General features: G+C 37.2%; 1 protein-coding gene and 1 non-coding gene across 2 annotated transcripts in view; both read left to right on the top strand.

The window, feature by feature from the left end:
* The window catches only part of LOC117986607 (uncharacterized), a 181,200-nt gene that overhangs the window by 110,616 nt on the left and 53,626 nt on the right, over positions 1–16,958 (top strand). The window lies entirely within an intron of this gene.
* TRNAI-UAU (transfer RNA isoleucine (anticodon UAU)) lies at positions 8,815–8,906 on the top strand. Its single transcript is given in 2 exon segments — positions 8,815–8,852; positions 8,871–8,906. It is a non-coding gene; the product is annotated as a tRNA-Ile (tRNA).

Genomic DNA, 16,958 nt, shown 5'->3' with positions numbered 1-16,958 from the left:
AAAAAAATGTATTTTCAATTTTCAACATAGGATAACTATACCAAGTGGGGTATCAAATGAAAGAGCTTTACATGTAAGTTGTAAATTTTTTTTATTTATTTTTATGCATAATAGTTTTTGATTTATCGTGCAAAATGTCTGGGTTGACGATATCAAGCAGACAGCGGGGTCACTATAGACAAGAGCAGCACAAAACAGACTCACATGGAAAAACCTGGAGGAGGCCTATGCGTCAGAAGACGCGCTGATCGCAAAGGAACTAAAGTGCGAGATTTGATTAATTGTTGAATGTAAATTCAGCAATAAAGGCTTTATTTATTTATTTAAACTTATAACACACCTCTTTTGCGTCAAGTGCGATGCGAGTGCGATGTTCACGCCTACGAGCCTGGGCGATCTCTACAATCGCAGCGCACGTTCAGCGCTCCGATCTGCACGTTCTTGGCATATCTGAATCTGTATACACGCGGCGGCACACCACCGCTGCCTCATATGGGCAAAAATTGAAACACGGAAAGTAAATATCTGAGTAGGCCTCTACCTACACGTATATGAACCTCTGCAACTTTCTTTTACTTTAGAGATGGACCATTTCGCAGGTAGCATGTGAAAAATCACGTGAAAAGCCTTTTTATATGACGTACCTACTTAATAACACTTGCTATCTTAGGTACTTAAATTCGCAAATGTCTGATGATATGTAAGAGTGATATAATATGCTACTTTTGATCCCAGAAAATTAGAGTTTTCACAGGATTTTTAAAATCATAAATCTGCATGGAGCAGACGGACTCAGATAGCAACAGCAACAGATAGTCGGCAATAACTAGTCATTTAAAACCACTTTTGTCCATTAGTACATATTCTACAAGCTTTTCCAAGTAGGTCCCATGAGCGGTCTGTAGCGGTAGGTTTTTTTTATAGCGCATAAATGCAAAAAAGTTCAAACAGCGTCGGCAGATCACCACTTTCAGATAAAGCCCTCCCAAATATGGAAAATGACGACTTTTGGTCATTTCATATTTAAATATGATAACTTGCATAAGATTGAGATAAACTACAGAGATCGAATTTTAGGTAGATATACATATACACTTTTAAAAGTTTAAACTGTATTTGTATAGAATATTCCGTATTGTATACTACTCATAGGATCAATCAATCAATCAGCCTGTTTGCGTCCACTGCTTGGACATAGGCCTTCCCAAGAGCGCGCCACCACACAGGATCCTCTGCCTTCCTCATCCACCCACTTCCCGCTACCTTTTTAAGGTCGTCAGTCCAGCGGTAGCACAGCGCCATGAACGTGATGAGCGCCAGAGGCCCAGAGCTCTATGAACAGCGCGAACACACTCATAGGATATTCTATACAAATAGAGGATAGATTAGGTAATCAAATCAGGACTGATTCTGCGATGAATCTCTATTAGCCAACACACAAAATTAATGACGAGTTTATTTAGTTTTGGTTTTCTTTCTTTTTTGCAACAATTTCATCGAATAAATTACTTAATTTATTTATAATATTATATAATGCACCAAGCACACAAATATAGTTAAGTATTGTAAGAACGAGAGACAAATTTTGCACGTCTGTCGAGTCTACCTGCGTGAGTCCCACGGGCGGCGCGGCGGCGCGGCGCGGGCGCTTCAACAGGTGTGCACCTGAGTAAGCGCGCTTTTTCATTAACTACACATACACAATCAAACAAAAAGTTCGACATGCTCGCATAAGAATGATGCTCGGCCCATTCATCGCTGGTCGTGGAATTCTTTTATGTGTATTGATCGTGCTTGTTTTTTTTTTTCAACGATTCATTATGACATTAACGATATCCGTCGCAAGCTTAGGTGTATGAATTCCACAAAGATTTTATTTGCTTAACATATTTTAATGCTTCGTCATCATAGGTATGTAAAGGTCGTGGCAACCCCCTGATGCAAGACGCCCTTAACGTTTAATAAATTGATAATAAATAAATTATAATTAATATAAAACGTAGTTATAGCCGCCTACTTATGATAATATGCTGAATGCTAGACATAGCCGACGACATCAAAATCTTATGATCAGTTTGGCTGTTTGGCAAATATATCGGATAATATCTAGGTATTCTCAGAAGTTAGATTATTATCTATCGATCGATACTTACTTACCTATACCTATTTCCTTTGAATTGCTTACAAAATATTTTTAACGCATAATATTTACAATTATAAACTGAAGTGTTATCCAACATTGAGAGATAGCATCAACCTTGAATTATTTGGATGAGATAAGTAGGTGATGTTTATTTAACTATTTACATTTCCATAAGGATCTGTGAAATATCTTAAATAAACAGACCGACAAGTTTCACTATTAGCTTTATACCATTTTATCGATAAATTTGTTCTTGATTTATACTGTATCCATAAAGATACTGAACATGTACCTAACCGTAACCTTGATCCACACTTGTACTAGATATTGAAAAGTAGGTAAGAAAATAAAGGTGTTCCTGGAGTGAAGCGCACCACAAAAAATTAAAAATAATATTTGGAAAGACTTAATAAGTAGGCTTATTATTATTTTCCCATCGACTTATATCCCATGGTCACACACGGATCACTGGTGGCATTTACAAAGTATTAAATCGCAGTGCGAAGAAATTGAACAATTTCTCTACCTGCTCCAATCTTGTCAGGCTCATGATCAATTGTATACAATTTCAATTTAACGTATTCTTTGGAGTATTGTGTACCTATCACTTTTGTAAAAAAAAGTGTGGGAATCCGAATTTTGTAAAAGTACAGATCTGCCTACCTATCCTAATATTATAAATGCGAAAGTTTGTCTGCCTATCATCACCTTATCGCAGCCCATTCTTGTAACCTATTTTGACGAGAGGTAAGTAGGTACAGAGATAGCTTGCATCCCAGGGACGGAAGGCTACTTTTTGACCCGGAAAATTATAGGCACCTGATTTAAAAAAAAACCGCAGAGTCGCAGACATCATACATACAGTTATTACTATATCTTCCTACGTTAAGACAAGTTTTTGATATTTCACACGTCCTTGGGCGACCTTTCCAAAAAGTAATTCATATGTTATAACTTAAAACCTATCTTATACATAATCTATAATACTTATATATAAAATCATTATTCATATTTATACATATATCACATACCTTATTTAAACTATACATACTTAAATAAATAAAATTGATAAGATTACCGAGTAGGTATTTTAATTAAGTATAATATGTACATCGATATGTATGTATATTTACACAAATGTTTCCTTAACAGTTATTTTTTCATAGGAAGGTCTGCGGCGAACTTTATAAAATAATACCACCACGTCTAAATTAGGTCGTTATCATCAACACATCGCCGGATTACTACTGAGCCCAGGACTCGCCTCAGAATGAGAAGGGTTTGGCTATAGTCTACCACACTGGCCAAGTGTGTATTTGCAGACTTAATACACCTTTCAGAACATTTTGGAAAACTCTCAGGCATGCAGGTTTCCTCGCGATGTTTTCCTTTACCGTTAAAGCAAGTGATATTTAATTATGTACTTAGAACGCACATGGCCCCGAAATTTTAGAGTTAAGTAAGTACCTAATCTATCGTAAAAAGTCTACATTGTTCCTGCCACACGTTATTTCTGAAAATTGTGCCCATTAAATTAAAGTTAAAAAGTTTTCAAACAAATTCGACTGCGGTTGGTAATGCATTGTAAAGCGCATATAATCTGCCATTTTGATTATTCAAAAATTTAATGTAAGTAATACCTAAGTCCACGACAGGTTGAGATGGCAATCGGGGTTTGAGGCGGGGGGGACCCCGCACACCCGCACGGCACCCGCGCTCGCACGAGGTTAGCGCGGGGCTGTGCGGGTACCTATGTGGGGCGTTCCCTCCTCGATTGCCATCTCGACCTGTCGCTATACCAACCCTGTAACATTCGCGCCATCAAGACGAATGTAATGACGTACCTAACATTTATCAAAATCGGTTGAACCGTTAAGTAGTTACGAGCGGGCATAGGAACGGACATACATACATATACATACAGTTATACAGGTGAAAACGGCAAGCGGCGCAAGTATGCCTCTCTTATCGATTAATAGCCTCATCTGGTGACAGAAGGGCTGGCTCATTTTTCAGCCTGGCTGCCCAGCGCGGAAATGCAGCCAGCATTCTTGGCACCATTCCACGCGGGCATGATTTGTATAGTAATTAGATAAGGCTAGCTTTAAGTTTTACTGTAATATTTTCATTAAATTTAAAAAAAAAGTTATACAGGTCAAACACATAACCCTCTTTTTGGGCCTAGTCGCAGTCGTGTAGAAAGTACAAACAAGAGCACAGTACATAATACATGTCATTCTTCATGAAAAGGCACAGAACAGACAGAACCTATACATTTTGTAATGAAAGCGTGTGTAGGCTGATTTAGGCGCACATTGTGGTGTCGGCATCGTTGCGCAGCGCGGGCGCGGCGTGCCGTTATCGACGTCGGCCGATCGCGTCGTGTTAATTACTTTCATTAGGGGCAATTGTCCTGCTCAATCGGGCCGATCAGTCAGTTTGCCGCCATCCGATATTTCCAGTCAGTGCCATTAGATCGATGTAAACGAACCGCGCGTACAAGAAAGTTGGCCGCTTGCCGCAGCACTGACGAGTCTGTGATCTTAAACAGAATATGATCGTTATGTTAGCTTTATGCTCTAATCAGTCTCATTCCCATAATAAAATATTAGCTATTGATAATACCAAAGTTTCTACTAAACTAAATCCAAGGATTTTCCAGTAAAATCTAAAATTATCAACTTATTAAACTTAATTAATATGGTATATAAAAGCAAAGACCTATAAATACTCAGTAAAAGTTTGAACTGTTCTGTGCTAATCGTCGGACTTTTAGTACCTACCTTAGGTTTTACATCTGAGAAGCAAAAGTCGAGAAGTTTGAATTCACGTTTACTAATTGTATTATTATTTTTGTAAATTTCTCATTCGACATCATCCCTTCACTCATCTTCACTTACTCGACCTTTATCTAAATATATAAAATGAAGAGGTGAAAGCTCAAACTACTGGACGGATCGGGCTGAAATTTGGCATGCAGATAGCTATAATAGCTATCTGCATGCCAAATTTCAGCCCGTAGTAGTAAAGTAACGTAGGCATCCGCTAAGAAAGGATTTTTGAAAATTCAATCCCTAAGGGGGTGTAATAGGGGTTTGAAATTTGTGTAGTCCACGCGGACGAAGTCGCGAGCATTCGCTAGTTTCGAAATAAAGAGGAAATATTGTTTTGTTTGTATGTAATCGATAAACTCGGACACTACTGAACCAATTTTAATAATTCTTTCACCATTTATTCAAAAATAGCATAGGATACATAATATGTATATCAAATTCCATCCGAGTAAAGCCTGGAGGATCAACTAGTCCATATCAATACTAATACTTATTATAAATGCGAAATTGTGTCCGTCTGTCCGTCTGCTAGCTTTTCACGGCTCATCCGTTAAATCGATTTTGATGAAATTTGGTACAGAGATAGCTTATATCCCGGGGAAGAATATTTTTGATCCCAGGAAATCAAAGAGTTCTCACGGGATATTTTAAAAACCTTAATCCATATGCATGAAATTGCGGACATCACCTACCTACTTGGTACAGAGACAGCTTGCATCCTGGAGACATTAGACTTGGTACATAGACTACATTTTTCTCCCGGAAAATCAAAGAGTTTCCACGGGATTTTTAAAAACCTAAACCCACGCGGACGAAGTCGCGGGGATCAGTTAGTATTTTAAAAAACTTACAAGATAGCATGTTTCTTATCATCAGTTTGCGATATTATTCAGTATGTTATGGTTGTTGGTATTTGTGTATTTGATTTACAATTTAGTGAAAACTTACATAGTACTTTTTAGGTAAGCTACCTAAACTTGATTATCTATAGCAGAACCGGTGGCAGAGCGCAGGTAAGGAGCATTGAACAATAAACTATGATTCAGATCGGTCATTAACATATCATTTTGCTGCGCGCCAAACGAATGCCCGTGAGGCTTGCCGCTCCTTGTAGGCGTAGAGCCCAACTGATTAAAATTTGAAATATGTATTTAAAAGAAGTCTAATTGCTAAAAATGCTGAAAAGTGAAACAGCGTTTTATGTAGGTAGATACTAGAGATGAACATTATTGCTACTTTAAATCATTTTCATTTGGTGAATATTTTTTTCACAGTGATTTCACATGCAATTTTTTACGGAAAGTGATTTTTCAATTTCAAATTTCAATGAGTATCAAAAGAGTGTTCGCGCTTGCGCACTCTTTAGCGTATTAGGCTGGGTGAAATTTTAAAAAGTGGATAGTATAAGATTATTTTTTTATTTTTTATTTTTGTTTATTTGAAAGTAATCAACAGCGTAAATTCATAATTATTATTTAAATTTAAATCTAGGTATAACAGAAGGCCAAAAGAGATTACTTAAAATTATAATTAAACTATTTTAACAGAATAGAGTTAGAATAAATGTAGGTATATACAATAATAAAATAAAATAAAATATATATAATTAAAATCTAGGTAATAGTTTTCAAACTTTATGACATTATTAGTGATTATTAATTAACATTTAACAGGCTACTTTAAGTAATAAGTAGCAAGTGTTACAGTAATAGGTATAAAGAAGCGTATTTTTACGTGATTTTACACAACATGCTACCTATTAGATAGTAGATCTCTGGTAGATACTAAGGGTTCGGTGTCTGATTTTTGTATTTTGTTCATACGACAAATGTTAAAAAGCAGTCCGCGTTTAGGTACCTATTCAGCCGCTACATTTAGCGATTGATTAACGGTGATCATCTCATTAGATAGAATCTTAGTAGACAAATAACAAATAATTGCAACTAGCTGTACCTATCGCTAAATTCCCATAGCATCCATAGTTTACTTAGCTCAGTGTAAGTCAATGGAAAATGAATCGATGCTGTTGGTGAGTTTTACACACTTCATATCGCTATATATCTGCGTAGAAGAACTCTTACGGAAATACATCCGTCTTTTGCACTGAATTAGGTACAATAAATTTAACACAACGTATCAGTACTTTATATTACCTATTACTTACTGTATCATTTTTCTTATACGGTGGGCTCTTAAATGATACCGCCACTTGTTACCCTTTCGTTAGTAGTCCACCCCTAATACTCTAAATTTTTTACCTTTGCTTCGTAAATAATTATATGTTTGGAAAACAATCAATTTAAAATAAACAATACCGAACATACCTACCTATTAATAACAGGTAAGTAATCAAATTTCCAAGTAATATATTATGTTTTTGATTTATCAATACAATTTATATACAGTATTCTTATGAATTATATTTTATAATCTTTAAAAAAAGGAACTTTTTGCTTTTCCGGGATAAAAAGTAGCCTTTATTCTTGGCCGGGATGCAATCTATCCCTGTACCAAATTCATCAAAATCGGTTGAACGGATGAGCCGTGAAAAGCTAGCAAACAAACAGACAGACAGACAGACACAAACACTTGTGCATTTATAATATTTGTATGGAATAGTATGGATTGATATCTACCTACATTATTTTTGAGGATATAAATTTACATTTTTTTAAAACACTAAGCGACTAATAAATAAGTCGTGAGCCATTTCCGCCTACTCCTATTTCCGCCTATATTTTCATTCCCTTTTTTTTTTAAATATTGAAAATTCGTTGCTTTTCAGTATTTTCCAAATAATTCCAAAATTGCTTTCATGACGTGAGCTTATTCGGCGTTGATAGTTAATGGCCTACGACCCAGCGCGTGCCAGACCTTCCTTATTTTATAAAAGTTAAAAGTTTATCTGCATATTGTCCCCAACTCTGGGAGGAAAGTTTGTTTGAATCATGGTGGCTTTGGGAGATAACAGGTAATAAATAGGTGTAAAAATCTTACTTCAAAATATAAAGTCAAATTTTTAGGGTTCCGCACCTCAAAAGGAAAAGTAACCCTTATAGGATCACTTCGTTGTCTATCTGTCTGTCGCGTATGTTCAGAAAACCTATAGGGTACTTCCCGTTGACCTAGAAGGACCTTATGGCACAATTAGTAAAAGTTCGAAAACCGTGAATTTGTGGTTACAGCACAAAAAAATCAAAAAAAATTATCCAAACAAACATTAATCCCAGTGTTGTGGTTGGGGGCAAAACGGAGAGTTTCAGCTTTTACAAAATAAGGAAGGTCTGGCACGTGCTGGCTCTCTCTATGTATAAGTGGGTGTTGGAAAAATTCATTCAGCCATTGCTGCATTCATTTCTATCTTGATGTGCTTTGCAAATGTTGTTTTTTTGGTTTTTTAGAAAACAATGGCTGAATGAATGAATGTATCATGTACTAAGTAATATATTTTAGAAACTGCATGAAGCCGTTTTACTTGATACGTGACACAATAGGTGTAAGATGAAGTTAATTTAATAGTAGGTACAAAAAAATAATGACGTTACGATTTTTTTCAGGACTTTAAAACTTGTCGACAACATCAAAACTTTGTGACCCAAAGAATACATTAAACTGTGCTATAAGTAAGCGAAGCCTCATATTTTGCAAACGAAGTAATTGTTCTTGCGGCCTAGTGTTAGAGTTGATAAAACAATTATTAAAATAAACAAACAATGATGGCATGACGTAATCGAGTTTGTTAAACCGATAATAGACAAGTAAGGCGCGGTGCGGGAGGGGAAATGGGAGGGAAGAGCCATGTAGCACTCGTTACGTAATTTCGAGCATGAGCTCGTCGCTCCAGTGGCGCAATTGGTTAGCGCACGGTACTTATAAGACAGTGTTCGTGAGCAATGCCGGGGTTGTGAGTTCGAGCCTCACCTGGAGCATAATTTTTTATCTTTCGGATTTTAATCGAAACTAGCTTGCATAAACGTAAAACCATGTCCATTGTCCTTTCTTAACAACAGTTTTATATCCAAAAGAATTTAATTTAGGTAAGTACGTGTTAATTTATTTTTATAAAATAGGTGTTTAATAGTAGGTAATTCGTAAATATGTTAATGTAGTGTACCTACCTCAGTAAAAACATTTGTACTTAAATGAAGTACTTACACAATACTTCTAAAGTATAATGCAATACCTACGTATTGCATACTTCTAAGGTGGTTTTTACATAAAATTATTGTAACCGATCTATCTAGAACATACCTAGACGAGGCGCCTATTTTTTTAAGAATATTAGCCATGTTAATTGACTAATATTCCCCTTTCCCCTCCAACTAAGCGATAAGCTTGTTATAGGAGTGGGTACGACAATAGTGCAACGACTAGGGTTTGAACCGGCAACCTTTCTGAAAGGTCAACTACAAACGTCAAATATTTTCCACTTTGATCACCTCACCTCACGTTCCTCCCTGTGTTAAGGATAATACGCAGAGAAACTTTCAGCTTTTATAAAATAACGAAGAGTCTGGCACACACTGGCTCTCTTTATAGAAAGAGAGCCAGCGTAGCGTGAATAATGTTATGTTTTCATTCGGTAGTCGGAGGGTGGTCGGGGACTTAGCAGGCGAGCACGACATTAGTAACTAATCTACTGGCTGCACGCCGCGCGACCTCATGATCCTGACCTCCCGACCCTCGAGCCCGCTCCCGTGCGGTGCACTCCGCCCTACTCCTCCGCATCTACAATGCACTACAACTTACAAGTTAAGGTTGAAACCAACGGAACAAAAAATGTGGCTAGAGGTTTTAATAATTAAAAAACACAACTGCCCTGCCAAAAAGCGATTTAAAAATAAATAAAATAAAATAAGTGTGAGTCGGACTTGCGCACTGAGGGTTCCGCACCTTGGAAGGATACGTGCAATTATCTTCTTGATTAAAATATGTCCAACGGAACTGCAAATATACCTAAGTTTGTGTGATATATCTACCTACCTATACGTACGGCGATAGGTCGAACTGACAATCGGGGAGGACATGCCCCGCACACCCGCACGGCGCTCAGTCCCCGCGCTAACCCGGTGCGGGCGAGCGCGGGTGACGTGCGGGTGTGCGGGGCGTCCCCCTGCCCCATACCCCGATTGCCATCTCCTGTCGCGGAATATAACTACAAACTTCACATTTGAAAATGGCGCCATACAGCCGCCATACATGATGTGTTTTATTTAGGTACGCGCGAAAGAACAAAGGCGAGCTTCAAACAAAATTTTACCTTGAATGCGTCTATGTAGGAAAAAATATTAATACCACAGGGGGTCCATTACTTAAACATAATCACCAAGATTTTTCATTTCAGGATCCACCAAAAAAAAGATATTAATATTTTTATATTTTGAGATTATGAAAGTAACGTAGTGGTTACATACTCTTTGGTTGGTAGTATATGCAAGATTGATGCATTAATATTATCAAGTAAAAACACTTAAGAGTTGTGTGCCCAACTCGTGAGTAAGAGACTCTGACAAGTGACATTTGCAACTGCAAATGCACGAATCACGCGCATGCGCACAAAGAGTAGCAAACGAGCACAGCTAAGATACTTACCTACTAAACAATGGTCCTTTACATGCCATTGGCATTAGCATTGTCTATAAAAGATATTTTTCAGTATTTAGCATGATGTACTAGTCTGTGATTATAGTTTAGTTGTTATGCACGTAAACAATTCCGATTTGACAATGGAACCAAGATCCCTATTAATTACGGATAGTTGGTAACTACCTCTTTCTTCTAGAAAGGCAATATGCAACCAATCCGGAGCAAGGCTCTCATATTTTGATAGAGCCAAAACACACGAGATAATCAGAGAGGAAGCTTGTGATTAACTAACGATAAACTAGAAACTGGAAAAAAACTGCGAATACAAATGAAATACAAGTCTTGAAGTTGTTATTTAATTTGTAGGTATTTAAATTCCTTTTAACCCAATTTTTACCATATTTTATCCTGTAAGGTTTTATCTTATTCAGATGCATATGCTATCTCTATGTTCAGATGACATTCCAATAATCTATTAAAAATCAAAAGTTTTTATTCTTCTATTAAAAATCAGATATAAAACCTTTTTCATTTATTCTGCTTTTAATATAAACCCTCATTTAAAACAACAGCGATTATAAATACTTGTCAAGACTTTGTCAAGATGGCAATGGCAATAAGTGTTGCCATTAATTTTATTTTAATTACGACTTACAATATATAAGTTGTTTAATAGCTCTTGGATAATGCTCTATAAGTATAAAGAAAAGAAAATATTCAACTTTTTAGACGTCCAGTAAACTCAACAATACAGTACCTACGCGGCAGAAAATAATGTACATCGACCTTTAGAAAGAGGTAGCGGTTTTGTAGAGCATCGCCTCTGTCGTTAAGACTGACAAAACGTCACATAGGTATGAGTGACAGAAACAACGCTCTACAAAACCGATATCTCATTCTAAAGGTTGATGTACATTATTTTCTGCAGCGTACCTACTGTAAATAAGCGCGGATGTAAGTGCGATGGTTTGGTATCTAACAAGTCTAGGTATGCACTATAGTTTTGTATCGGACATTGTGTAGAGATGTTCTGGTAAAATTAAGTTGATGCATTTACGGAATATACCTAACCATAATATTATAAATGCGAAACGGAACTACGGATTGATGTAATTTTTTGCATGATTATAGTTACACTAGAGCCTAGAGCCGTAAAGCAAGTTTAAGCGCAGACAAATAAACTGTTCCCATTAACCAACCATTACAAACCAACTATTACATCAAAAATTGTTGTAACAAACCCTCAATAATTATTCTTTCCTTGAGCCACGTGGGGGCGAAGCTGCGGGTAATAGTTAGCACAATAATAAATATAGTTTGGAAGCATTGATTTATAAACAGTTTTATTTATTACTTAATAATAACGAAATACCTATTTTAAAGGTAACTTTTTCTAGAGTGGCAACTCTGGTAATGTTTTGTCATTATAACCAACACCGGATATGAATTTAATCAAATAATAATTTATTAATTTAATAATTTAATCTACGATAAAGTCTTACAAAACTAATTTTGTATAAAAACTAACCAATTAAATTACTAAGTTTTGCATAGGTCACATTTCTAGACGCTTCCTAAAACATTCAGGTAATCCCACGCCGATGTTCTTTATTTGTCTCAATATTTGGCCTAAAATAGTATTTCACAAGGTTCATAATTTTTAAAGTAATTAAGTATAATTTTGGCAAGTTGTATATTTTGTTGTCGTTGGGCATAATTAATAATGAAGAGATAAATCTATAGATAGGTACCTATACTTGGCTTCGTTTTAAATCTAGAATAATAAATACTTAGTAAAATAATCGGCGTAGGTAATACGTTTGTATGGTGCATACTAGCTCATTCCCGCGACTTCGTCCGCGTGGACTACACACATTTCAAACCCGTATTTCACCCCCTTAGGGGATAAATTTAGAAAAATCCTTTCTTAGCGGATGTCTAAGAAAGGGGGGTGGTAGTATATCAAGTGGGGTATCATATGAAAAGTCTTCATCTGTGCATTCTAAAATAGATTTTTATTTATTTTTATGCATCACAGTTTTTGAATTATCGAATAATAAAAATACGACTGTACCCTCGTTGCGCGAGCCTGACTCGCACTGTTACCTTAACCTTAACGCATCAGTGTAACATAATCCTACAAAAGTGAACACTTCGATTGTGGATCTTTACTTAATAAATAATTGCTAACGCGTAGGTATCTATATTTAATTGCTTCATCACTTAGAACTTACGTACGGGGTACCTACCGACTACCGACCTGCGACCATCATCGTGATCGTGGTCAATCAGTGACCCTCGTCGATAAAAAGGTTTCCCCAAATCAACAAAAACTTAAAAATGTTAACATTTGCGTGAATTCCTTAAACGATTGAGTTTTTATCACTTTCTATTTTTTAAGCTATCACAATCGACCCGACCTGACATACCGACCGCGCACCGACCCTTAGAAATCGTGAGGAATGTAAATCGCTGATCGTGCGCGAACAACCCCCACAAGACCTACACGCAATCATACCTTTTCATTACTTTTTCACATATTATACTTAGTGCTGCCGCCCACTGGGCTACTATAAGTGGCGGCCATAAACGTGACCACTAGTGATAAGCCAGTAGACGACGCAGCCACTGACAGCTGGATGCGGCCACCGATTTTATAGCAACTAGTGATTAGAATATATCGTCCATTTCCCACAATATTCGAGTATATTGAAATGAAAAAACTTGATTTTATTGATTTTATCGTACATTCGGTACGGTTCTTACAGCAAGACAGGATAAGCGGGCGGCGGCGGCGGGGAGAAGCTGGTGACTGTCGCGCGAGATAAGCGAGAAAACGTGGCCACAAATAGTTCGCGCTGGCCACTCCCGTAGGTTTTGGCTCGGACTGGGCCACTCTAACACTCAGTTTGCGCCGATATGACCTACAAAATTTCGTTCGCACTCCTCTCGTCGCAGCTTGTGGTGACCACTACTCGTCGCTACCGGTGCAGTGTGCGGCAGCACATAAAGTAACCTATAAACACCCAGTTTGCCTTTGCCTTGAAAATACGTGCACGTACAGAAAGAACGCGGACTCTCGCTAAGAGTGACTTCTTTGTAAGACTGAGATCAGAATTTATAATCAATATAACCACGAGAATATAAATATTAGATTCCCGATTGATACTGAGTAGAAAGCAAACAAAACAAAGCTGGAAAGCAATAAAGATAAAAGCTCGTCGCGATATCACATGATCAGCAATAATGTAGTCTACAACAAACCAGAGATGTTCTTTTACAATAATATAATGTACATTTCAAACAATACAATATTATAAGTTATTGATATTGTTCATAGTATTTTATTGCGGCGATAAATAGTTTAATTCGTATATTTAAGTTGCTCGTTGTCATCTATCCATATTAGTGATAAAGTTTTAACTACGTAAGTATATTCCCATTTGTCTTCTAGATATCAGACCTAAATCAAATGCAACGTTAATAAAACACCGGAAAAGTGAATAAACAAATAAATTCATTTACAAAAATAATTATCACCATGCTATTTTAGTTGTCTAGTTGATTAGATACCAGAAGCTGTACAATGACCGGGTTTTAGCATTGACTTTGTATAGCAAACAAAGATCACGAACTGCTTCGCTTTCGCCAATCGCGGTAGCACTCCGTGAATAAATTAAGATTCAAGAACGAATTGTCAAGATGCGTATCAACAGCGTTCAAACAATAGCACTACTTTCTTGACAGTTGCTTCATACCATACCTACCTTCTATCTAATTAATTAAAGAAATATCAATTAATATTGATGCTCGACAGATGCTCCGTCCTCAGCTAAGTTAAGGCTCGAAGTTCATAATACTTTGGCATGGGAACAAATTTCGTCAGAGAAGTAGGTAAACTTCTGAGTCAAACCCTAGATTACCTATGTTAATGATAAGAGAGCGTGGATTTGACTTGCAGCACTCTCCAGCAATGCGTGACTGCACTTACCTATTACTTTGGCATAATACGAGTAGGCACTTATTAAATCTTTCTTTCAAAGATTTGATTAACAATAATGCTGGGTGGCTGCTCAAAGGAGCAGCCACCCAGCATTCCGAGGATTCCGAACCAGCAGCATTTGACGATTTTTTTTTTCTTTTTTTTTATACACCGCTCCCCTGACAAGATGTCAGAGACTTTTTTAGGCTTTATAAATTTTGAATTACACTAATTTGTTATTTATTTAATTTATTTATTTAATTTTATTTGTTGACAGAAGTGTCATTTTGTGCAAGGTGAAAGGAACAGAACCATGCAATTTTTGTCCATGTTAATTTATGTATTCTTATAATAGAAAACAACATTGGACCTTTATTATCTGGTTCTGTTCCTTTCAATGACTATTCTCGCTATTCTCAAGCAGAATAAGAATATTTTCCGGCTTGCAGTGCTCTCCAGTATGGCGGGGATAGAGCCCCTGCACAGTTCTATTTGTATTTGCTGGTGTAGGTCCTCACGTATTCGGCTGTGCTGCGGACAGTCGATGAGTAGATGTAAAATCGACTCATCGACACTGTCATCGCAGACACAGCCAGGACCCTCCTTGCACTTGAACCTGTGCAGGTACTCTGAAAACCCGCCATGCTCACTGAACACTTGAACAAGAGCTGGTGTTAGTGTTAACCTGCGCAAGATGGCATTAGCTCCTTCCACTGTTGGGAAGAACGACTTGGTGACTGCATTTGACGATTTTAATGTTGTAGAAGTTTATTTTATTTTTAAATTCTTTCTTTCTCCTTTCTTGCTATCGGAAACCTTCGGTCTCTTCGTAAGGCAAAAAGGACATGATTACTTATTATATAAATCAACGCTGCAGTAGTCAAATACTGCAGCATCATGCTGAGGCAGTAGCCCCTTCAGCTCAAACAAGACATCATTTTGGTTTTAAAACTTTCTAGCTCGTAAGTTAAATTAACCTAGTTTTAATATTGTAATTTTCATCATTTGTTTTTTGTTCTCTTGTACTGTTTAGTGAGCTGAATAAACTTTTTCAATTCATTCATTATTACCTAGCATCTAGAAGTGGAAAAAGCCGTAAACAAATTGGATTTAGTAATGTAAATTAAAGCGTCCACATCTCCGACTCAAATCAGTCCTTAAATGCCGATACTGTAAGCCCTTAGACATCGACAGAAGACTGATTAAAACGTATCTTTCTAGGCTAACAGTGCGGCTAGTTTGACTAATTAGACCTCCTGTAGTTGCCTATCCTCCATCTACTGTGCGTTACCGATTCGTCGTTTTCATACGATTCAGAAGGCGTAAGACCTAAGCAAAAGCGGAACCTTTACCTACGGTCTACTAAATTATGATCAACTCATCGCCGGCTCACTACAGAGCATGGGTCTCCTCTCAGAGTGAGAAGGGTTTGGCCATAGTCTACCACGCTGGCCATGTGCGGATTGGTAGACTTCACACACCTTTGAGAACATTATGAAGAACTCTCAGGCATGCAGGTTTCCGCACGATTTTTACCGGCACCGTTAAAGCAAGTGATATTTAATTACTTAAAACTCACATAATTCCGTTAGAGGTGCGTGTCGGGATCGAACCTCCGATCTCCGATTAGAAGGCGGACGTCCTAACCACTAGGCTATCACAGCTTGTCTATTAAATAAACAAACATATTATAGACCGATGTTGGGGTTCTTAGGGTTCTGTATCTCCAGAGAAAAATTAAAACTCTTATCACTTCGTTGTCTGTCCGTCTGTCGTATCTGTCAAGACCCGTAAAGGCAATAAAGTCCTACATATACCTTCCCATTGGCCTAGAATCGGCAGGTAGCAATATTTTATAGTAAAAGTAAAGGGAAAATCCAAAAACCGTGAATTCGTGATTATGACACAAAAAAAAAGTTTTTTCTTGTACGATGGTAAGGGACCCTTCGTGTGCGAGTCCGACTCGTACTTGACCGGGGTTTTCATATCAATAGAATTCGTACATACGGTGTTTGAACATTTTATCATCATCATCATCAACCAATAGAATAGAATAGAATATGTTTTTTATTCATGTAAACTTTTTACAAGTGCTTATGAATAGTCAGGTAGTTTTAATTTACCACTTTAATTTACACTTTAGACGTCCACTGCTGGACATAGGTCTCTTGTAGGGACTTCTACACGCCACGATCTTGCGCCGCTTGGATCCAGCGGCTCCCTGCGACTCGTCTGATGTCTTCTGCGCTTGCGTCTGCGCCGGAAGACGCAGCGGTGGAACATTTTATAACATCTTGGAATTCAAATAATATCAAAATATAGGTGAATAAATCTGGATATTTAACCTATTCATTATTATCGATATAGAGCCCAAAACAGTATTTTTTGTTTGTTTGTCTGTTTCGTATATGCG

The sequence above is a fragment of the Maniola hyperantus genome, chromosome 1 (genome assembly GCF_902806685.2).
Source record: "Maniola hyperantus chromosome 1, iAphHyp1.2, whole genome shotgun sequence".
Taxonomy (NCBI): Eukaryota; Metazoa; Arthropoda; class Insecta; order Lepidoptera; family Nymphalidae; genus Maniola; species Maniola hyperantus.
This window is presented reverse-complemented; position numbering and strand designations above follow the sequence as displayed.